Source organism: Trichosurus vulpecula, chromosome 2 (genome assembly GCF_011100635.1).
Source record: "Trichosurus vulpecula isolate mTriVul1 chromosome 2, mTriVul1.pri, whole genome shotgun sequence".
Classification (NCBI taxonomy): Eukaryota; Metazoa; Chordata; class Mammalia; order Diprotodontia; family Phalangeridae; genus Trichosurus; species Trichosurus vulpecula.
Window position 1 is genome coordinate 309269841 of NC_050574.1, and position 24271 is coordinate 309294111.

The following is a 24271-nucleotide window of genomic DNA, read 5'->3' on the forward strand; positions in this document are numbered from 1 at the left end:
CAACTGCAAGTCTTGTCATAATTTCCCTGAAGTGATGGTCCTCTTCAAGAACAAAAAGCCAGGTCTAAAATGGGTGGGGGTTGGGGGTGGGGGTGAAGCACCTATCTCCCATGGTTGTAAGTCTAAAATAAGAAAACATATGTAAAACATTTTGCAGACCTTAAAAGCAATATCTAAATTCTAGCTATTATTGCTATAAGGAACAGAAAGATTTAACCACCTTTGTGGTGTTTAGAGACCCTGTGTTTGAAATCTGAAAAACTTATTTCAACTAGGTCAGATGTGTCAAACTCTCTGTCCTGCAAAAACTCCTGAGTGGAGCCAGGATCAGATAAAAATTTAATTGGGAAATATTTAAAAAAATAAATAAAGTATATAATAGAGCATAGATAATGTTAATTTGTGGTTTTCTAAGTCATTATAGGTGACCTTAAACAAGTTATGTCACAGGACTTATGATGAAAAATGCTATCCACTTCCAGAGAAAAAATTGTCTGAATGCCAACTGAAACATACTTTTTAAGAGCTTTATCATTTTTTATCTTTTTGTCTGTGTTTTCTTCAACTAGTTTGGGAATGTTTTGCATGACTATAACAGTGTAGTATATATAAAATTGCTTACCATTTTGAGGACAGGGAGAGAATTTGTAACTCAAAATTTTTAAACTTAAATGCTAAATTATTTTTGTTTACATGTAATTGAGAAAAAATAAAATAAAAATTAAATGTTAAAAAAAATCTCCCTCCTCTGGGACTTAATTACCTTCTCTGTATAAAGAAGGAGTTTTACTAAAGGATCTCTAAGGTCCCATTTAACAATAAATCCCATCAACCTCAAAACAGAAAAAGGAAATCTTTGTGCTATGTTGCTTCAAGTGAAACAAAATAAAAGGTGGAGAAACTACAATGAGGCTTATCTTTATAAGATTAGTCCATTAAAGATGGAATGAACTTAAGAGATCATTTGAGCTAATCTGCACATTTTACAAATATCCAGAAACTGAGGAAGTGTCAGAGGATGCAATTTACTGAAGGCTTTTGGCTTAATAAGAGAAAAGATTTTCTCATGATCAGAGCTATAGGAAATGAACCTGATGACTTCAGAAAGTGTAAACTCACTCTCAACACCAAAAAAATTCAAGAAGAAATTGCATAGTTATCTGTTCAGGGCACCATGCATGGAATTGCTGCATTGAATGGGAGTTTGACCTTTTTATTGTTGCTGTTCAGTGGTTTCAGTCGTATCTGAAACTTCATGACCTCATTTGGGGTTGGCAAAGATGATGGCTTGCCATTTCTGTCTCCAGCTCATTTTACAGATGAGGAAACTGAAGAAAACAAAGTTAAGTGACTTGCTCTGGTCACACAGCTAGTAAATGAATGAGACCAGTTATGAACTCAGGTCTTCCTGACTCCAGACCCAGGCCTCTATCCATTGTACCATCTAGCTGCTGAGGAAAATGACCCCAAAAGTCAATTCCTACCCTAAGATTCCAGGTTTTCTAAGAGCTTATTTGTTCTATCCTTAACTTCTTTTTATCTCACCATTTATCAAGGTCTAGTTTCTTCTTATCTCATCATTTCTCGTAACTTAGTTTCTATATCACAGGCATATTTTATAAGGGCACAAAAAGTTGGATTCTAAGGTCCAACCTAAGTATAAAAAGAATCAAAATCAATAAGCTGACTACTAGAGGATTAATTCTAATCTTCCTCTCATATGCATGTTTTATACATACATGTGTGCATTTATATATGGTTATATATGTGATTAATTGATTAATTCAATTCAATTGAAGTATGAACTGGATCACATGTCCTATAACATGTTTTTCCCTTCTTCTAAATCAAAAGTACCCATCTTTTCTCTCTACTTTTTAATAGAATTTTGTACACTTCTTTGGTCCTTTTCCCATTCTATCCTGCATTACACACACACACACACACACACACACACACACACACACACATCCCATTAGCTAGATTATAAGCTGATTGAAGCAGTAACTTTAAAAAAAAATATCAGTGTGACCCCTTGTAGCACAGCACCTTTTCCATAATAGCTACTCAGTAAGCATTTTGAATTAAATAATATATATATATATATATATATATATATATATATATATGTAACAAATACACAGATATATTACATGTGAATATATATGTATAGTTTTATGTAATTAAAGACTACAGAGCAATGTATGACTATACATTGAAGGATATGGGGAAAAGGCATGATGCTATAAGGCAGCAGTCCTTGAAGTATAGACTAGAGACTGAAGGAGGTCCCTGAAACCCTTTTAAGTAATCTAAATGATCAAATAATTTTCGTAGTAACACTAAGATGTTTTTAAAATTTTCTAATATGGTAAATAATGCTAAGAATAATTCACTGAGAAAGTTAATTCCTTGAGGACCCTTACTCAAACTCTAATAAGTATTAGTCAATTTGTTATGATTTCATAAGGGATAATGATTATTAGGAATTATTTTACTATACTCACCTATTAATACATTTTTAGCCAGACATCTAATTATTCTTAATCTATATTTTGTAAGTTACATAGGAATATAGATTCTAATAAGAAGGCCCTATAGTTGATCTCAAGCTTTAATATAATGGTTATTACTTGTTTACCAGCTGTGAAGCTTTTTTTGACAAAAAAGTATTTTTATTTTGAAATCTGAGTAAGTGTTGACTCCTCAGGACAGTCTTTGGCATCTTTTCCAACATATACATCAGCTTGTTGCACCATGCCTTTTTCAGAAACATAGATACCATCTAAAATTTTTCTGATATCCTTGTTTTTGTCTGTAGTGGCCTATTGGATCATGGCAGCTGAGTTTGAAACAAGTTCAGTGTCATTTCCTCCAAGAATTAACTCATCTTTTTGGGCTTGAGAGGTAGCACAAGCAACACCTGATCTCATGGTCACTCTTCGGATATATTTTTCGCCCAAGAAATTTCTTATTTCAACAACTGAGCCATTCTTTGAATAACAACATTGATGGAAAGTGAGCACACACAAACCTCATCTTGTAACAAAAACCCAGGGTAACATCTTTGATCATGTTTTGCACATGCCTACAGACAGTGAGCACAGTTGCAAGTTCTTTTTGATTTCCCCACTATTCATCTACCCAAAGCCTGTTTTTTTTCTTTCCAAAGAGACTGAGCTCAAAATTGACATGGTTGAAATCTCTACAGAGGATTCCTCTGGGCCCCTTCACAATAACTGTCTGACCCTTAAGAGAGATGTCAACATTTTCTGGTATGTTGACAGTCTGGTTGCTTAGAATGGTCTTCATTCTGGTAGTGAATGGGCCAAAAAGCCAGCTATGAAGCATACTTGAATAATCACAAGATCACAAGAATGCAAGAACACTGACATGGATCTCCATCCTGTTTTGTTCAACTTCCATGACTCAACTAAGAGTGAGTGGGAGCATGGTATGGAAAGTTACCCACTTCCCCTAAAAATATTCTTAGAACATATGTATAGCCAGTATCATTTCCTCTTACTCACCTTTAGGAGGAGAACATCCATTTTGTGACCACCTAATCAGCAGAGATATTTCCTGCCTTGCCCAACCGATGACTCTCCTGATATACCGTTTTGCCTATTTTAGCCTATGCATCATATATCAACCAATGGAATTATTCTTATTTTATATAGCCATTCTTGAATATGTAGGTATGCAGCCTATAAAAATAAAGGCTGTGGTAGGAGATGACACCTCAGATCATGAAGAAGGCCTGGTGTCTGTATCATTGGAGGGGGCCAGGTCTCTTTAATAAGGTGTTTTAGCTCAGAGCTCTTGCTCAGTATCTCTTATGGTCATCTGGGGTTATTTTTTTCTCCACACAGCACAAGAAGTTCTTCAGGGCATCCTAGATAATTTTTAAAAGTTATGCAACTTGGGAAACCTTGTTATTGCAAAATGAAGTAGGTAGGGCCATGAAAACAGTCTATATAATAAGAAAAAATATTTCAATCATAAACGACTTAGAAAGACTTAAGAACTCAACACAATGACCAAATATAGTTCCAAAGGACTCATGATGAAACATGCTATGCACCTCCTGATGGACTCAGAATGCAAATGTAGAAAGATAGTTTCTTCCTTCCTTCCCTCTCCCTCCCTCCCTTCCTTCCTTCCTTCTTAGAAAGGGCAATGTGGGAATTCACTTTATTTGATTATTTATCTGTAACAGGTTTTGGTTCTTTTTGCCTTCTCAATGAGTGGGGAAGGGGAAACGAGAGGGAGAAAATTTGGAACTAAAAATAAAATAAAATTGATTTTTTAAGAAGATCATAAAGGGGTCATGAGATTAAAAGTTTTAGAACTCCTCCATATAGGGAAAAGAAAATGGGAAAATGTGAGCCTAATTCATTTCATAACTACACTAATATCAAAAATTAATCATTTTAAATAGGTAGGGGCTTTCCTCACCTATTATCATTAAGTCACATAAAACCATGATATTGAGTGAAATGACATTAAAATCATTATTAATTTCTAAATTGTAATGATATTAAAATAGTACAAATAAGTGATAGCATAAGTGATAAGATAGTTTTGCAGGAAAGTTTTCAATTTTCACCAGGGTTTGGTTAGTCATGTTGTCAACTGACATTCGTGGGGGTAGAAAATTAAAACAGGTTCCTATTAATACAGGAATGGCTTAATAAGTTGTAGTATGCAAATATAATGAAATATTATGTGGCCACAAGATGCAATGAAAATGGAGACTTCAGAGAAACACGGGAAGTCTTTTTTTTATAAAGTGGTGCAAAGTGTAGAAAGCAGAATATACAGTACACAAAATTACTCCAGTAGTTAAAATAAAAGCAGCACTAAAATTCAGAATAATTGCAATAAATTATCATGATTCCAGAAAGCAAAAGGAGAAATATAAATATCCCTCATCTTAATAATGAGATGGGCTACTATAGGTGTGAAATGGTATCTATATTATCAGATGTAGTTTCTTTGTAGATCAATTGTGCTTAGGGGATTTTCTTTCTTACTTAGGCTCAATGGTAAGAGGAAGTATAAAGAAGAACACTGGGAAATGATTATGATGTAAAAAGATGACCAAATGATCATGTAAAAAGATGGTCAAAAAGAAGAATACATGTATGTGTTATATATTATACATACACACATATCTAGGCTGAAGTAACTATATGTTGGGTGTGTGTACATTTTTGGGGGGAGGGCTGTGCATCTGTATCTATGTTGTGTTTGTTCATTGTTTTAGAAGAGGACCATGACATCAGGGAAATGATGACATGACTTGCAGGTGACTTTGATTTGAGGGAGGGAGGGCTGTGCAAGGTCACCAGACTCATTTTCTTCTCCAGAGCCAGCTGAGTCCAGTGGCCAGATATTCATCAGGACAACTGGAGATGGCTCAGGATGCAATGAGATACCCTGGCCCTTTTAGGCTAAGATCTTTTCAAGTTCTCACTTTGAGTGAGATGCCCATGCAGTGAATAGGCATCTTTAAGAAGTGAGTCAAGGGATGACCCCTTTAATTAGAAAAAAAAGAAAAATATCAAGCCGGGAGGGGAAGACCCTCAGGGTTGCTGTTGCAAAGAGAAACAGCTACTATTGGCATTCACTCTGAACCAAAAGGGCCCAAAATATAGCCATTAAGTGGAGCTTGGGCAGGGACCTATTGTGGTCCAATCTATGAACTTGGCAGTGAAATGGGTTTAAGGTTTGGTATCTATATATGTATATATTCTCAATCATATATGTGAGTATATGTATGTGTACAAGTATATTTCATACACATATATGTATATCATATATACATACTTACCCCACATGAAGAGAATATATGTGTGAATATGTATAAACATACCCATATATACAAACATATATTTTTTGTTATTGATAATCTTTCTCTAGCAAATAATTTCCCATTATTCTGGTATTTTTCGATATATTTCCCTAGATATGTTCTTATATTTTCTTGATATTTGTATTTTCTACATGTTTTATATTTTCTAGATATATTTCCCTACATATGCTCTACATCTATGTATATATACATAAACACACACAAGTGTACATATGGATGCACATGCATATATAAAATACATATATACGGTTTTATATAAGTATGTCCAGCAAACAGAAGAGTCATATTCTGCCCTTTGCATGCCAAGATGAGAATCTTGACCCGCTATTCATAGGACATATACTCTGAGTAATTTCTCCAGCAATGGAGATTGATTTTCACTGATTCATCAACATTCTTTTGTTGTGCATGGTACTGCTTTTGACAATTTTGTCTGCAATTTGACAATAATGTCTGTATTAGCTGACTATCTCTAAGCCAATCTGAGACCACAGAGAGCAAAGTTAACAAGACCACATGAGCACTAAACCCTTGAATTCCCGGTCTCATTATCCCTGTAGTCCATCATATATCCTGGTAATGATGCCATCATAACCTGGTCAAAACTGAGTTCGAGATAACTCAGTCCCTAGGTATTTTGTGTAAAATATATGAATACATTTTTCAGTGTAGTGATTAGTATATTTTAATGATCACTTAAAGCTTTATTTTTTTGAAGTATGTTTTGAATCACAGGCAAAACGTTTCCACCTTCCTGTGTGGTTGAATTTTTCTAAGGCACTTTTTTTCAGAAATTGGATATTATAAGAGAATAGCAAATGAGCATTTCTTTCTCTGTTAAGTTGCTTTTAGGATATTTCTATGAATTTCAGCCTCCACAAATCAGGAGATGGGAATCTAGAGCCTGTAGTGCTTACTTCTTTTCATTTGAAAACTGTCTTCCTAATTGCTAAAATTCTCCAGCAGCCACTGGGAACTTAAGAAATATTGTAATTGTGGTATGGTGCAGCACTTTCACTATCCAGAAAAAGTGTTTAATGAAGCTATCACTTTAACCAATACTACTTTATTAACTCCAAGCTTTAAATGACTCTATGAGATGAGCCACCAACCCATAAAACCAAAGCATCATACAATGAATGTTTTGCCATTTTCTTCTAATCAGTATTCAGTAAAAAGAGAGTCTTCCTAATCATTATCATCCTGAAATCTTTCTTTTTCTGTCTCTTATGATATATAACTATGGCCTTTTCGTTTTTACACCTCCAATCCCTTCATCATTTCTATCACTGCCCCTGTCTTCACCACATTCAACACTGTGTTCAGTTTTATTGCTTTTTATTCTCAACTTCCCTTAACTCAAAGAAATTGTCGGTTCTATCCATGCAGTTTGAAATACAGCAATTTACTTTCTTAAGAAAATTCACTATAAGTTGAAACGATGTAAGATTTTCACAAAGATGTCATATAATAAGAGTCCATTCAAGACCAATGACCATTTGCTCTAGATTTTGTAGAAATGAATTATATAGCTATGCAAAAGGCATTCTAAAGTTTTCTCAATTGTATATAAATCAATTAAGGACAGGTGTCATTTACATATTTTTTCTTTTAATTTAATAGAGGCTTATGAAAAGGACTGTGCAAGCCTCTTGAGACACAAGGAAGAATAGGGTTGTATGTGTAAGAACACATTGTTTCTGTGCTTACCACCTTGAATGTAATAGTAATGATAGTCGTGTAATAGGAAGAATATCATCAGTATGAACTATTATAAGTCAAATTATTATAAACCAAAGTTATATAGAATATTAATTAAATCTTATTACTATAATATTTAATACCTGCAAAAGTTTGGGTTTATTTCATGCTAGCATCATGTAATAATATATACATGTTGTACTAGAATTAATTGTTTTGCTTATGATGTTTGAGGCATTATCCCAGGATTAGTACCACCATGAGTTGGAAATATTCATCATAATGTCTCCTTAGACTTTTGCATGTTCTTTTTTTGGATACATTCCTAACTTTATCTTCACCTACCACTTCATTCAGTCATAAGATTTGGGAACACAAAAAACTGCCCAAATCATAATGGATTATGTTTGACACCAAGTTTAAAGGGTTGATATCGTTCAGAATTTTAATTGTATCTCCACATGGAAGGTATAGATATATCTGTGACATATCATCATGGAGAATGAGGGATTGTCTGTTTTCCATGATGATTTTGTTGTTTCATACTGTTTCATATCAGAGTCATCTTTTTATATTTCTCTTTTAAAAAGAGTTGAAAGTCTTCATAGAAAAGCCATATCATTGAAGAGAACCTCAAGAGAGCTAAGAGCAACTTTGGGTTCTAGGGGTGGGGGGAGGAGAAGGGATCCCTAGGTACCCACAAAGCCTCCCGAGTGGAGCCCAATAATACAGGAAAAAAATTCATTATGTGTCCCAAGAGATTAGAGTACCAACAGAATTATCCATGATATTGCAGAGGAAATATCTCTTCTTTAAACTCTATTAATATTATAGGTCATTAAAAAATGTAGTTCTGATTGGAAGAGATTCTCCTCTGTAGAAGCCAGTAGCCTTTTTTTCTTCCAGGAGAAATTCACAGACATAGTTCACTACTATAAGGATGAAAACCTATGTGTGATGTAGGTCAGATTCACTGGAATTTTAAGGAATATCTCTCAATAATGTTAATATCATTTTCCTTTTCAAGGGAGACCAAATCCTTAAGTTACTACCATTTGACTGGAGGCTTAGATAGGTTCCTAAGCTGAAAGGTGGGATACAGCACAAAAGGGAGGAGAATCTTATCAATAATCAATATCTATTAGGAGTTCTTTCTGAGGTTTTCTATTTTACATGGTGCAAAATTAAGGGTATCCTATATTGATAGGTGAGAGACAGAGAGACAGAGAGACAGAGAGAGAGACAGAGAGACAGAGAGAGAGACAGAGAGACAGAGAGAGAGAAAGAGAGAGAGAGAGAGAGAGAGAGAGAGAGAGAGAGAGAGAGAGAGAGAGAGAGAGAGAGAGAGACAGCGAGAGAGAGACAGAGAGAGAGAAAATTATCTTGAAAACTTCCTTTGGAGTGAAATGTCTTTTATACACGTTTGTGGAGACCTTGACATGACATATACTTTAAGATTCCCAAAGACAATTCTGGGTTGGGACAAAATGAAAAGAATCCAAGATTACAAGAGTTCTTCCACTCATTGTTAAATTTTCATTGTGTGCATTCACTCTTTGGAAATGGGCAAATGCTACAAATCAGGGCTTTTTCTTGATTGTCTAGACTTAGAATAAACTTAAAAGTGTTCAGTGGGTATTGCTCCTTTTGTGGGCAGGAGGGATAGTTGTTAAACATTTGCAAACATATTCATGACTAAATATCATGAATGCTTTCTTTTGTAAGAGAGTAAAGAGATGCTAGACACTATGAGGAACAAAAAAACATTACAAAAAGGGGAAATAATTATATTTTAACAGATAAGAAAGGAGTGGTTATTAATATGGGAGCTATTCATGAATAAGCTGTCTGTCTAAAGTCAGGCCATTGACTTCTCAGAGCAAAGATCAAAACTGGGCCCAAATTGAAGAAAGAAATATAAAGAAGAAAGGGTATGAAATTGAGAAAACTCCAGGATGACATATTTTAACAAACTGCTGAGATTAGATAACGGGAAAGAAATAAAAGAATAAAAATTGACCTAAAGTTTCCCCATTTTGAAAGGAAGTTTAACCTATTTTTTTTTATAAAATGAAACCAAAACCAAGAGATTGATTCAATGAGCAGCCCAGGGCAATATCAGTTTAGAATATTAAGTCATTTATAAAATTTTACTTAGAATAATCAGGAAAGATTATAAGAAGTATTGGCATTAAAAATGAGGTAATACTGATATTTTTAAATGAGAGAAAAACAATTTTATAGAAAATTAAGAAAGCGACTAAAGGGGAAGTAGGAAAAGGAGAGAGAAGGGGAAAGGCAAAAGAGAAAGGGAATAAGCATGTAATGCCTCCTAGGTATCAGGCCCAATGCTAAATATTTTCATGTCATTTGATCCTTATAACAGCCCTGTGAAGTAGATGTTATTATTATCCCAATTTTATTGGTTGAAGAATCTAAGGAAAACAGAAGTTTAGCGACTTACTTAGGGTCACATAGCCAGGAAATATCTGAGGTGAGAATTAAACTCATGTCTTTCTGACTCCAGGCCCAGCATTCTATCAACTTCATTATCTAGCTGTCTTAATGAATTAAATTAAGCCATGTTGAGGACATTTAAGAGATGAAGCTAGAAAGAGAACAATAGAGGAAACATGGGGGGAAATACATAGATATCACTGCAACAACAAATTCTTTCCTAAATTAATGACAATGAAGCCAACAAGTTTTTTTGGACGATAACATCACGGTCTTCAACATGCTACATGTAACATGTGTTCTTTACAACCTTTATGACTGAGTGGTATAAAGAATAAAAGATTCCACTGTTTATTTTTGATTAATAATAAAAAAGTAATTGCTTTAGTGGGGCAAAAAATTGACTTAAAATCTCCCTTCCAATGGACTTTCTTTTTTTACATATATCAAAAATCACAAAAGAATACAAATTTGAAAGATTTAACAGAGATTACTTTGATGATATTTTTAATGTATGTTTACTAATGGTGTTTGCCCTGGTCCTGGAGGATATCTAGTGAAGAATCCAAATGGAAGAAAATTTATAAATGGTGAGGTCTTCCACATGCCATATATTCCTGTTTGCAGACAACTTTATGCTGATTGTGTCAAGCCATAGATCATTGCAAAGCTTCCTAAATGAGATGAATAACCTACTCAAAATTCCAATCTAATGATTTCCATAGGAAATACAATGATGATAAAGAATGTTTATGATGCCTAATTAAATGTTGCGCCATAGTATCTTTTTAATGGTCACCTCCAATATCCCTATCATATATAGTTTAAAGTATTTCACAAATGCTGGATGCTTTAATATGACAAATACATGTTTGCCAGTACTAGAAAAGACCTATTCCTATATGCCTCAAAGTTCACAAATTGGCTTAGCAGAACTTTGGTCTAAAGGCAAAGACGCTGATCATGAAAATGATCAACTGGCCTTTGTCGCTTAGCAGACTGTTTCAGTTCAGAACTCATCCTAACAGCTTGTTCCTGTTTTCCATATAAGAACGTATTGTAGACTCCACTCTCCTCATTAAGTAATTCAAAAATAAACCTCATTCCATCTGTAGAGAACCCCCTTTTCAGCTATTCACTATAGGAAATAATTATATATTAACAAATAATCCAAACACTACTGCTCGCTGAATTTTCTATACTATGTTCCCACTTTGCAGAAGCCTTTGTTTCTGCAGCTGTGACCTCGCAGAGATTAGAGAGGAAAAAACTTTTTTCTTCCAAAGAAAAATCACTTTCATCAGTTAACACAAAAAATAGAAATATGAAATATCATTGTCAGTTTATATGTAGCTACATTTTCTATTTTTCAGAATGTACTTCCTTATTATAATCATAGATTTATTAGTGAGGAAATTAATATTTCAAAACAACTTTTGTAAATGTTCTTATCTTTTACCACTTTTCTCCTCCATCCTGAGAAACTTTTTCACTTGATTACAACAGAAAGAATTGGGAAGACCTTAACTGCCAATCAACTTTTCTGAGTTTAATGTTTGAAAGTAGTAATGACATTCTAATACAGATGTCATAAAATATATATCTCTGTGTGAACATGTTCATAGCTATAACTACCTACCTACCTACATACATACATACATACATATGTGTGTTGTAACAACTTTCTGTAAAAGTTAGTTCATTGCTGCTGAAATATTCAGTGCTCAAGAGTTGGATTTGTTTCCCCCCCACCATTTTACATGAAAATAGTGGCGTTTTTGTTGTTTTTCTTTTGTTGTTGTTTTAGGGAACAGAGAAAGAAATAGCAAGAGTGTTTTTATAATTGAATTTTGTTTTACTTAGATATTTCTCAAAATCAAGAAACAAGTGATACACCAAGCCTTGGGTTCCACATATATATATATACATATCTTACTCATAGGTATGCATCATGTATAAGCCCAGCATTGCCATTAACCCTTTCAATTCCCTGATGTGAAGGGGAGCATTATCTGTAATCATCAGGATAAGGGCCAGAGGAAATGTTCATCCAAAGTATGTTGGAACATACATCCCACAATTGTCCATGGTCTTAGTCATTTATGTGACTTTGGATAAGCCATCTAATGTAGAATTGTCTATTAAAACCTGACTATGTAATCTCATGTTTGATCAAGAATATTGTCAATGTGTATATGTGTATGTATAACTATAAGAGTTTCATTAAGAAATTATAAAAATCAGAAACTACACATAGGGTTTAACTGTTACTTATCTCTTCCAATTTCCTGCTTTTTTAAAAATAAATTTACCATGTAAAATACTCCCTATTTTTTTTTGGAATCTTCCCTTATTTGATATATATTGAAAATTAAGTGCCTCTAAAATTGTGTGTCCAGTTAGATTCCTTCTGTTTGCATATGCTCAGTTTTAGGCACTCTTTCTGAGGTCATCTTTTAAGTTCCAATGCTACTTCACATAGTACATAAGGTACTCACACAGTAGTATATATCATTATTAAGGAGTATAGGTCTAGTATAGAAATAGCAGCAAATCTTTTCAATTTCATATGTCTTTGTTGACTTTCTTTGCATTTTATCCATAAATGCTATTAATATATAAAACCAATCTGTTTTTAATGATGTTTTCTTCTAAACTGTTTTTTACTCTTTTGCAAACTCAGTTTTCTTTCTTTTTTTTCTCTGTAACATTTTATAAATGAACTTATACACTAAATTAGATCTGTCTTTGTCTTCCATGACAGCTTGATAAAGAGATCAATTGGTATTTGAGCAGGGTTGTGGATTTTTTAAGCCACCCTATGGTGATAAGTGTTCTCTGTATTTTAAAGTTTTCTATGAAATTACAATAGGGTAAACGTGCTTACTTTTGTCCTCTTTTAATTTTCTTTTCTCTTTTTTATATAAATTTATTTATTTTAAGTTTTTAACATTCACTTCCGTGAGATTCAGAATTCCAAATTTTCTTCCCATCTCTCCCCTCCCCCTCCCCCAGGACAGTGTGCATTTTTCTTACCCCTTCCTCCAATCTGCCCTCCCTTTTATTATCCCCCACCCCCTTCTCTTATCCCCTTCCCTTCTACTTTCCAGTAGGGCAAGATAGATTTCTATGCCCCCATTGCCTGTATATCTTATTTCCCAGTTGCATGTATAAACAATTTTTAACATTCATTTTTAAAGCCTTGAATTGCACATTCTCTCCCTTCCTCTCTCCCCACCCACCCTCAATGAGAAAGCATGCAATTCAATATAGGTTACACATGTAACATGTCCATAACAGTCATGTTGTGAAAGACTAACTATATTACCCTCTATCCTGTCCCACCCTCCATTTTATCTGCCTTTTTATCTGCCCCTCTACAAAAGTGTTTGCTTCTGATTGCCCCTTCCCCAATCTGCCATCCCTTTTATTATCTCCCCTCCCTTATCCCCTTCCCTCCTGCTTTCCTGTAGGGTAAGATAGATTTCCATACCCAATTGAGTGTATATGTTATTGCCTCCTTACGCCAAATCTGAGGAGAGTAAGGCTCACCTACTCCCTTTCACTTCCCCCCCTTCCCCTCCATTTTAAAAGCTCTTTCTTGACTCTTTTATGTGAGATGATTTACTACACTCTACCTCCTCCTTTCTCTTTCTCCTAGTACATTCCTCTCAACACTTAATTTTATTTTTTAAGTATTATCCCTTCCTATTCAGCTCACCCTGTGCCCTCTATCTACATGCACATATGCACACAATGTACACACATATACACACACATACAAATACATATACACACATATACATACATACATACACATACACACACATATATATCCTTTACCTTAATACTGAGAAATATCTCATGAGTTACAAATGTCTTCTTTCCATGTAGGTATTTAAACAGTTCGACTTTAATAAGTCCATTATGGCTTCTCTTTCCTGTTTACCTTTTCATGTTTCTCTTGATTTTTGTATTTGAAAGTCAAATTTTCTATTCAGCTGCAAGAATGCTTGGAAGTCCTCTATTTCCTTGAAATTCCATTTTTTCCCCTGAAGTATTATACTCAGTTTTGCTGGGTGGGTGATTCTTGGTTTTAATCCTATCTCCTTTGGCCTCTGGAATATTATACTCCAAGCCCTCCAATCCTTTAGTGTAGAAGCTGCTAAATCTTGTATTATCCTGATTATGTTTCCATGATACTTGAATTGTTTCTTTCTGGCTGCTTGTAATATTTTCTCCTTGACCTGGGAACTATGGAATTTGGCTAAAATGTTCTTAGGAGTTTTTCTTTTGGTATCTCTTTTAGGAGGTGATTGAGGGATTCTTTCAATTTCTTGATAATATCTTGAAAGATGATGTCTAGGCTCTTTTTTTGATCATGGCTTTAAGGTAGTCCAATAGTTTTTAAATTATCTCTCCTGGATATATTTTCCAGGTCAGTGGTTTTTCCAGTGAGATATTTCACACTGTCTTCTATTTTTTCATTCTCTTAGTTTTGTATTATAATTTCTTGATTTCTCCTAAAGTCATTAACTTCCATTTGCTTCATTCTAATTTTTAAGGATTTATTTTCTTCAGTGAGCTTTTGGACCTCGTTTGCCATTTGGCTAATTCTGCTTTTCAAGGCATTCTTCTCATTGACTTTTTGGACCTCTTTTGCCATTTGGATTAGTCTATATTTGAAAGTCTTATTTTCTTCAACATTTTTGTGGGTCTCCTTTAGGAAACTGTTGACTTATTTTTCATGATTTTCTTGCATCACTCTCATTTCTCTTCCCAATTTTTCTTCTCCTTCTATTTGATTTTCCAAATCTTTTTTGAGCTCTTCCATGGCCTGAGACCTTTGTATATTTTTTTTAGAGGCTTTGGAAGTAGGAGCCTTGACCTTGTTGTCTTCCTATGGCTATATGCCTTGATTTTCCTTGTCAGTAAGTGTATAAGGAAACATTTTTCACCAAGAAAGTAACTTTTTGTAGTTTTATTCCTTTCCCTCATTTGCTCATTTTCCCAGGCAATTATTTGACTTTTGAGCTCTTTGTTAGGTGGAGTGTGTACTGCCCCAATTTGTGGGGGTGTTGAGCAGCTGTTTTTAGAGATATCCCTAGGGACCTGTAAATTCTCACTTCCTCCAAAGTGGTATAATCAAAAGAGTGGTTTTTGCTCCTCTCCTGGCCCGCCCTCAGGTCCATAAGCAACCACAAGCACTCTTTTCTGCCCTGGAACTGTGAGGAGGGTTCCCTCTACACAGCTGCCACCAGCTCTGTCATGCCAGCACTCCTTCTCACCCCAGGACTGCCACCTGGGACTGAGACCCAGATCAGCCACTCAGTTCTCCTACTGTCTGTGGGCTGAGAGCTCCTGAAGCAGCTGCCATTGTGGCAGTGGCTGCTGCTGCCCTGGGTCTGGGGCTGTGGCTGGACCATGTGTGTTGGTAACCAAAAATGGGCTCCTTAGCACTTAGTCAACAAGTGCCCTTGACTAGTTTGGCTTTTTCCCCTGAACTGAATGCTGTTTGTATGTTGGATTGGAGTAAGCTTGTCAGCCACTTCACCTTGCTTCCCTTGCTTAAGCTGATCGAAAGAACCTGTGCTTTCCCAGTCAACCCCTTCACCTTGCTTAAGCAGATTGAAAGAACCTGTGCTTTCCCCAGCATACCTTACACCCCCGCAGAAGCCGGATGGTTAAAAACAGCTTCCGTTGGAGCCAGAGGCTGCTATTGTTACAGCCGCAGCCGCAGCAGGAGCTGCTGGTAGCAGAGCTGACCTACGGGAGGAAGCTGAACAAGGACTTGAGGCCAGTGGGTAATCTTTTTACCATAGAGGGGGAAGCATGATTTTGCTTTACACCATCATGCTTCTCTGTAGCCTCCTGGTTACTCTTGTGAGGTGTACTTATTGGGCCTGGAAGCTTTTGATCAATATATCAAAATGGGGATGCTGGTTCATGGGTTGGTTACTGTGGAGCCTAAATATATGCTTTGATTCTTCCACCTCCTACTTTGAGAGTTTCTTATATCCAGCAGTTCCGAACCTTTCAGACATATATATGATCCTCTTTGAAATTATAAACTCTGCCCTCCTAATACACCATGCTCCTCTCTCACCCAGGTGAGAGAGCTTTCCCCCTGACCCTCTTTTAATTTTCTACAATCAACACATTAAAACTAATTTAACCAAGATTGTAAAGTAACCAAAAAAAGTATCACCCAGCTCCACCAACACACATTTCATAAAAAAATAAAGAAAATTTGTATTTTTCCCCAATCATATCAAGCCTTGATCTTTTTTTTTTTCTTAATGAATCATTTTTCCAGTCCAGGTTGGCTTAGGGAGAAATACAGAAAGGTATATGGATGCTGGATATGAACTCTGGCCCTTAGAGGGCTAAGCAGAGAAGAAAATTCCAGGGCTCTGGAACTGAAAAGACCATGAGACTGTGTACCAGGATAAGATAAGGTCCTGGATAAATAATAGGACACTGAGCCTAATGACAACTGTTGTTGCTCACTTAGCAATTCCATGAAATAGATCCATGGGGGGACTGAGAAGGAGACATGTTCAGGACTGTTGCTTCACAGCAAGAACTGCTCACATGCCTTAGGTTATATGTTTATATAAAAACAAGTTGAGAAGCAAGTATCAGGTGTGAGGCTCTGACTTCAGGAATGCAGTCATGTCTCTTTTTTCAGCCTAGAGCCCACCTTCAGCAGAATAAGCCAGACCAAATGGGACCCTGCCTCTCTGAATCTATAGAGCTTCCAGACTGATAATGTTTGATAACAGCAGCAGTCAATTGGAACTTCTAACCATGGTGAGGTCCACAGGTGAATTTGTTCAGAACCAAACCCAAACCAGTAACTTACTTAGCTCAGATCAGGAGGACAATGATCAAATTTTGAACCATACCACAATAGTTTTGGAGAACTCAGTGCTTATAAGACCCAGTTTTAACTATCCCTATAATCCTGGAAATACACAACAGCCATAACTCAAGGGGAGTTCAAAATCAACAAGTAATAGGGGAGAATGAGCAAACACAAATTAATTCTACCATAAAGATCTTTTATGGTGACAGAAAAGCCAAAGTCATAAAATCAGAAGAGAATGACTCTAAAACGTCTAAAATATCTCAAAGAAAAAACACAAATAGGGCACAAGTACAACCAGAATATATTGAAGAAATTAAGTAAGAGTTTCAAAAATTAAAACTATTTTTGAAATCAAGTGAGAATGCTGGGGGAAAAATGGCAAAAGAAATTAGAACTATAAAAGAAGGCTTTGGAAGAAAAATTAACAATTTGTAAGAAGCATAAAAATCTTTGGGGGGGGGGCTGGAAGCGCCCTGAAAATTAGAATGGTAAATTCAATCAACATTTTTTGCACACTTAGAGAATTCATATCAAATTCCTAGCAATTTCTCATTTTTATTACAAGGGTCCATTTATTTCTTCTCCCCTTAAAATGTGGTATACATATACGCATTTATGCCACATGGACATATGTAAAACATTCATACACATAAAATATGTGTGTATATGTATATATATATATATAATATACACAGAATATATAATATATACAATATTTAATAAATGCCATAGTACATGTGTATAACACAAAATATATTTGTTGTTCAGTCATTTTAATTGTATCCTACTTTGTGACCCCATTTGGGGTTTCCTTGGGAGGTATACTGGAGTGGTTTGCCATTTTTTTTTTCCAGCTCATTTGACAGATGAGGAAATTGAGGCAAACAGGGTTAAGTGACTTGTCCAGGGTCACATAGCTAGTGTCTGAGGTTAGATTCAAACTCAGGTCTTCCTAATTCCAGGCCCAGTACTTTATCCACTGTTCTACCTAGCTACCCTTATAATACTCATAATATTTAAATATAATACAATGCACTACAACACCCAGCCCTGACGCTTGCAAAACCCAGGAACTCGGCTTCTTGAACTTCCGGAAGACTCAATGGCCAGGTAAACGGCTCTAACCCCTCCCCCCCTCACCCAGAGAATTCCTCGGGAAAAAAAAAAAAAGAGAACTGAAACAGAGGAGAGAGTAGCGGGGCTTCACAGGACAAATACTAGAAGCTCATTAGTCCCAGAGGGGAAGAGTCGGCAGGGGGCCAAGCCAGGAGCCCAGACATAATCTTGCTCCCCCAGGGGAAGCGCCAGTCATCAGCTCAAACAACAAACAGCTGAGACCATTGCTGAAAAGCAAGGGCTGGAGAGCACCCACAGGGAGTGAGACGCCAGGGAGCCAGACCCCTCCCCCACACCTCAGGAAACTGAAGGTTATAATTCTAGACTCACAACCCCTAGAATAAGAAAGCTGGGACAGAAAGCCCTGAGATCCACAGATAGAAATTCGTTGTAAAGCCAGCAAAAGGCAAACCAACATGAAGAAGAACACAAAAAAACCGAGGACAATAGATTCTTTTTATGGAGACAGGCAGGATCAAAATATCGACGTAGAAGAAGATAGCAATGACACGGTAGATACATCAGATACCTCAAAAGCTAATATGATCTGGTCTCCAGCCCAAAAAGCACTGCTGGAAGAGCTAAAAGAGGATTTTAAAAACCAAATTAGGGAGGTAAAAGAAAACATGGAAAAAATGGAAAAGTCCCTATAGAATAAGATTGGTGAAATGGCTATGGAGATTCAAAATCTAGAGAGAGAAAAGGACACCCTGAGAGGTGAAATCAACCAATTGAAAATGGAGGCTCAAAAGCAAAATGTAAACACTAACTCATTTAAAATTAGACTTGAGCAAGTAGAAGCTAATGAATCTATGAGGCATCAAGAAGTAATAAAACAAAACGTAAAGAATGAAAAAATAGAAAAAAATGTGAAATATCTGATTGGCAAAACTACTGACCTGGAAAATAGATCCAGGAGAGACAATTTGAGAGTTATTGGTCTACCGGAAATCCACGATGAAAAAAGGAGCCTTGACAGTATCTTCAAAGAAATTATCAAAGACAACTGCCCAGAGGTCCTAGAACCAGAGGGCAAAATAGTCATTGAAAGAATTCACCAATCACCCCCTGAAAGAGATCCCAAACTGAAAACACCAAGAAATATTATAGCCAAATTTCAGAGCTATAAACTCAAGGAGAAAATACTGCAAGCAGCCAAAAAGAAGCAATTCAAATATCGTGGAACTACAGTCAGGATCACGCAGGATCTCTCAGCTTCCACATTAAAAGACAGGAGAAATTGGAATATGATATTCTGAAGGGCAAAGGAGCTGGGACTACAACCAAGGATCAACTACCCAGCAAAACTAAGCATAATTTTCCAGGCAAGGTGATGGACATTCAATGAAATAGGAGAATTCCAGACCTTCCTGATGAAAAGGCCAGAACTCAATGGAAAATTTGATCTCCAAATACAAACCTCAAGAGAGACATAAAAAGGTAACCAGGGGGAAAAACCCCACAAACTTCATTAACCAATAAGGTTAGGCTGTTTACATCTTTATGTGGGATTATATCATCTTATGGATGTTTTTTATGTATGTGTATATATATATATGTATATATATATATATATATATATATATATATATATATATATATACATATACATATATAAGTCATTCTTGTGAATGGTACAACTATTGTGACAAATGAAAGGGATATACATAGGTTGTGAATGCCTGTATAAATTAAGTGATGTAAAGATATAAAATATAAATAAAAGATATAAAGGGAGGACTATGAGGGAAGTGGTAAGGAGGTTGTAGAAAAGGGTAAATTACACCAAGTAAGTGGCAAAAAAACATATTATAGTAGAGGGAAAGAAGGGAGGGAGAAGAGCAGTATTTGAGCTTTACTGTCATCTGATCTAGTTCAAGAAGGGAATAACATACTCTGATAAGTTTAGAAATCTAACTTGTCCTACGGGAAGTGGGAGGGAAAGGGGGGAAAAAAGGGAGGGGGGAGGGCTTAAGGAAGTGGAGAAGTAGCAAGTGGGTAACGGTAAGATAAGGGAGGGGAATAAAGAGGGAGGGTTAACTGAGGAAAGCGGCAGTCAAAAGCAAAACTTTGTTGGGGAGGAGAAGGGGAAAGGGAGAAATAAAAGCATAAACAGGGGGAATTAGGATGGAGAAAAAGACACAGATAGAAATCATAACCCTGAACGTGCAGGGGATGAACATTCTCACAAAACAGAAGCAGATAGCAGAATGGATTAAAAACCATAATCCTACAATATGCTGTTTACAAGAAACGCATCTGAAACAGGGGGATACACATAGGGTTAAGGTAAAAGGCTGGAGTAAAATATATTGTGCCTCAGCTAAAGTAAAAAAAGCAGGTGTAGCAATCCTAATCTCAGACAAAGCAAAAGTAAAGATAGATCTAATTAAAAGAGATAAGGAAGGACATTATATCCTGCTAAAAGGCACCATAAACAATGAAGCAATATCATTGCTTAACATATATGCACCAAGTGGTAAGGCATACAAATTCTTAGAGGAGAGGTTAAGGGAGTTACAGGAAGAAATAGACAGCAAAACTATAATATTGGGAGACCTCAACCTCCCCCTTTCTGAACTTGATAAATCTAACCTCAAAATAAATAAGAAAAAAGTTAAGGAGGTAAACAGAAAAGGCACATATGATAGACCTCTGGAGAAAACTGAATGGGGATAAAAAGGAATATACTTTCTTCTCAAAAGTACATGGCACATACTCAAAAATTGACCATGTACTAGGGCATAAAAACCTCACAATCCAGTGCAGAAAAGCAGAAGTAGTCAATGCATCCTTTTCAGATCATGATGCAATAAGAATCATTTTTAATAAAGTACCATGGAAAAATAAGCTAAAAACTAATTGGAAACTAAATAATTTAATTCTAAAGAGTGAGTGGGCCAAAGATCAAATCAGAGAAACAATTAATAATTTCATTCAAGAGAATGACAATAATGAAACAACATACCAAAACTTATGGGATGCAGCAAAAGCAGTTCTTAGGGGAAGTTCTATATCTCTAAATGCCTACATGAATAAAATAGCGAAAGAAGAGATCAATGATCTGGGCAGACAGCTGAAAAAGCTAGAAAAAGAGCAAATTGAAAACCCCCAATTAAATACCAAATTAGAAATACTGAAAATCAAAGGAGAGATGAATAAAATTGAAACCAAGAAAACTATTGAATTAATAAATAAAACAAAGAGCTGGTTTTATGAAAAAACCAATAAAATTGACAAACCTTTGGCCAATTTGATTAAAAAAAGAAAGAAGAAAATCAAATTACCAGTATAAAAAATGAAAAGGGTGAGGTCACCTCTAATGAAGAGGAAATCAAAACAATAATTAGGAATTATTTTGCCCAACTGTATGCCCATAAATTTGACAACCTTAGAGATATGGATGAATATCTACAAAAACATAAACTGCCCAGACTAACAGAGAAGGAAGTGAAATTTCTTAATGACCCCATATCAGAAAAAGAAATTGAGCAGGCCATCAACAAACTCCCTAGGAAAAAATCTCCAGGGCCAGATGGTTTTACATGTGAATTCTATCAAACATTTAAAGAACAACTAATTCCAATACTTTGTAGACTATTTGGGAAAATAGGTGAAGAAGGAGTCCTACCAAATTCTTTTTATGACACAAATATGGTACTAATACCCAAACCAGGTAGAGTTAAAACAGAGAAAGAAAATTATAGACCAATTTCTCTATTGAATATTGATGCAAAAATTTTAAATAAAATATTAGCAAAAAGATTGCAGCAACTCATTACGAGAATAATACACCATGACCAGGTAGGATTTATTCCAGGAATGCAAGGCTGGTTCAATATTAGGAAAACTATTAGCATAATTGACCATATCAACAACAAAACTAGCAGAAACCATATGATCATCTTAATAGACGCAGAAAAAGCCTTTGACAAAGTACAACACCCATTCCTATTAAAAACACTAGAAAGCATAGGAATAAGGGGAACCTTCCTCAAAATTATAAATAGCATCTACCTAAAACCATCAACAAGCATTATTTGTAATGGGGATAAACTAGATGCATTCCCAATAAGATCAGGGGTGAAACAAGGATGTCCATTATCACCCCTATTATTCAATTTGGTTCTAGAAACATTAGCTGTAGCAATAAGAGAAGAAAAAGAAAATGAAGGAATTAGAATAGGAAAAGAAGAAACTAAATTATCACTGTTTGCAGATGATATGATGATTTATCTAGAGAATCCTAGAGAATCAAGTAAAAAACTACTTGAAATAATAAACAACTTTAGCAAAGTTGCAGGATATAAAATAAACCCACATAAATCCTCAGCATTCCTATACATTACTGACAAAGCCCAACAGCAAAAGATAGAAAGAGAAATTCCATTCAAAGTTACTGAAGGCACTATAAAATATTTGGGAGTCTATTTGCCAAGACAAACCCAGGGCCTATATGAACATAACTATGAAACACTTTTCACGCGAATAAAATCAGATCTAAATAAATGGAGAAATATCACTTGCTCATGGTTAGGCCGAGCTAATATAATAAAAATGACAATTCTACCTAAATTAATCTATCTATTCAGTGCCATACCAATCGAACTACCAAAAAATTTTTTTACCGAACTGGACAAAATAATAACAAAATTCATTTGGAAAAACAAGAGGTCTAGAGTATCTAGGATATTAATGAAAAGACATGCTAGAGATGGTGGTTTAGCCACACCAGATATTAAACTGTACTACACAGCAGCAGTCATCAAAACTGCCTGGTACTGGTTAAGAAACAGGGGTGTGGATCAGTGGAATAGGATAGGTACACAAGTAGGTGAAATCAACAAGTTTAGCAATCTACTCTTTGATAAACCCAAAGAAGCCAGTTTCTGGGCTAATAATTCACTATTTCACAAAAACTGTTGGGAAAATTGGAAAATGGTAGGGAAAAAACTGGGCATAGACCAATATCTTACACCATATACCAAAATAAAGTCAAAATGGGTTCATGATTTAGGAGTAAAAGTTGATACTCTAAATAATTTGGGAAAGCAAGGAATAGTTTACTTATCAGATTTGTGGAAAAGTAAAGAATTCATGACCCAACAAGAGATAGAGAGCATTACAAAATGCAAAATGGATAATTTTGATTATGTCAAATTGAAATGTTTTTGTATAAAAAAAGCCAATGCAACAAGAATTAGGAGGGAAGCAGAAAATTGGGAGAAAATCTTTGCAACTAGTATCTCTGATAAAGGCCTCATTTCTAAAATATACGGGGAATTGATCCAAATATATAGGAATACAAGCCATTCCCCAATTGAGAAATGGTCAAAGGATATGAACAGGCAGTTTTCAGAGGAAGAAATTAAAGCTATCTACAGGCATATGAAAAAATGCTCTGGATCGCTGCTGATTAGAGAAATGCAAATCAAAACAACTCTTAGATACCACATCTCTCCTGTCAGATTGGCTAAAATAACAAATCAGGAGAATGATAAATGCTGGAAAGGATGTGGGGAAATTGGAACATTGTTGCATTGCTGGTGGAGTTGTGAGCTGATCCAGCCATTTTGGAGGGCGGTGTGGAACTATGCCCAAAGGGCTATAGAAATGTTCATACCCTTTGACCCAGTAATACCACTTCTAGGGTTGTATCCCAAAGAAATCATGCAAGCGGGAAAAGGACCCATATGTACAAGAATATTTATAGCAGCTCTCTTTGTGGTAGCCAAGAATTGGAAAGCAAAGGGATGCCCATCAATTGGGGAATGGCTGAACAAGCTGTGGTATATGAAGGTGATGGAATACTATTGTGCCATAAGAAATGGGGATGATGCAGACTTCATAACAACCTGGAAAAACCTACACGACATAATGCTGAGTGAGCGGAGCAGAGCCAGGAGAACGTTGTGCACAGCCACAGATATGTGGATTCCGTGAGGACCAACCCTGACATACTGCGCTTCTTTCAGCAACCTAAAGGGGCAAGGACAACTCCAGGGGACTCACGATTGAGAATGCTATCTTCATTCAGAGAAAGAACTGCGAAGTTTGAATACAGACTGAGGCACACTACATGCTCGCCTTTTCTGCTTCTCTTTTGTTTTTGTCTTTGGGGGTTATTTTTGATTGTTTTGTTTTTTTTTTTTTTGGTTCTGTTTCTTCTTTCTCATGATTCATTCCATTGGCCAAAATTCTTCTCCACGACTTGACTAGAGCATAAATTAATTCAATGCGAAGTTATA

General features: G+C 35.7%; 1 pseudogene; it reads right to left on the reverse strand.

Annotated features, from left to right (window-relative positions):
- Positions 1–2675: 2675 nt before the first annotated feature.
- On the reverse strand, positions 2676–3312 carry LOC118837076 (annotated as a pseudogene).
- Positions 3313–24271: the final 20959 nt, after the last annotated feature.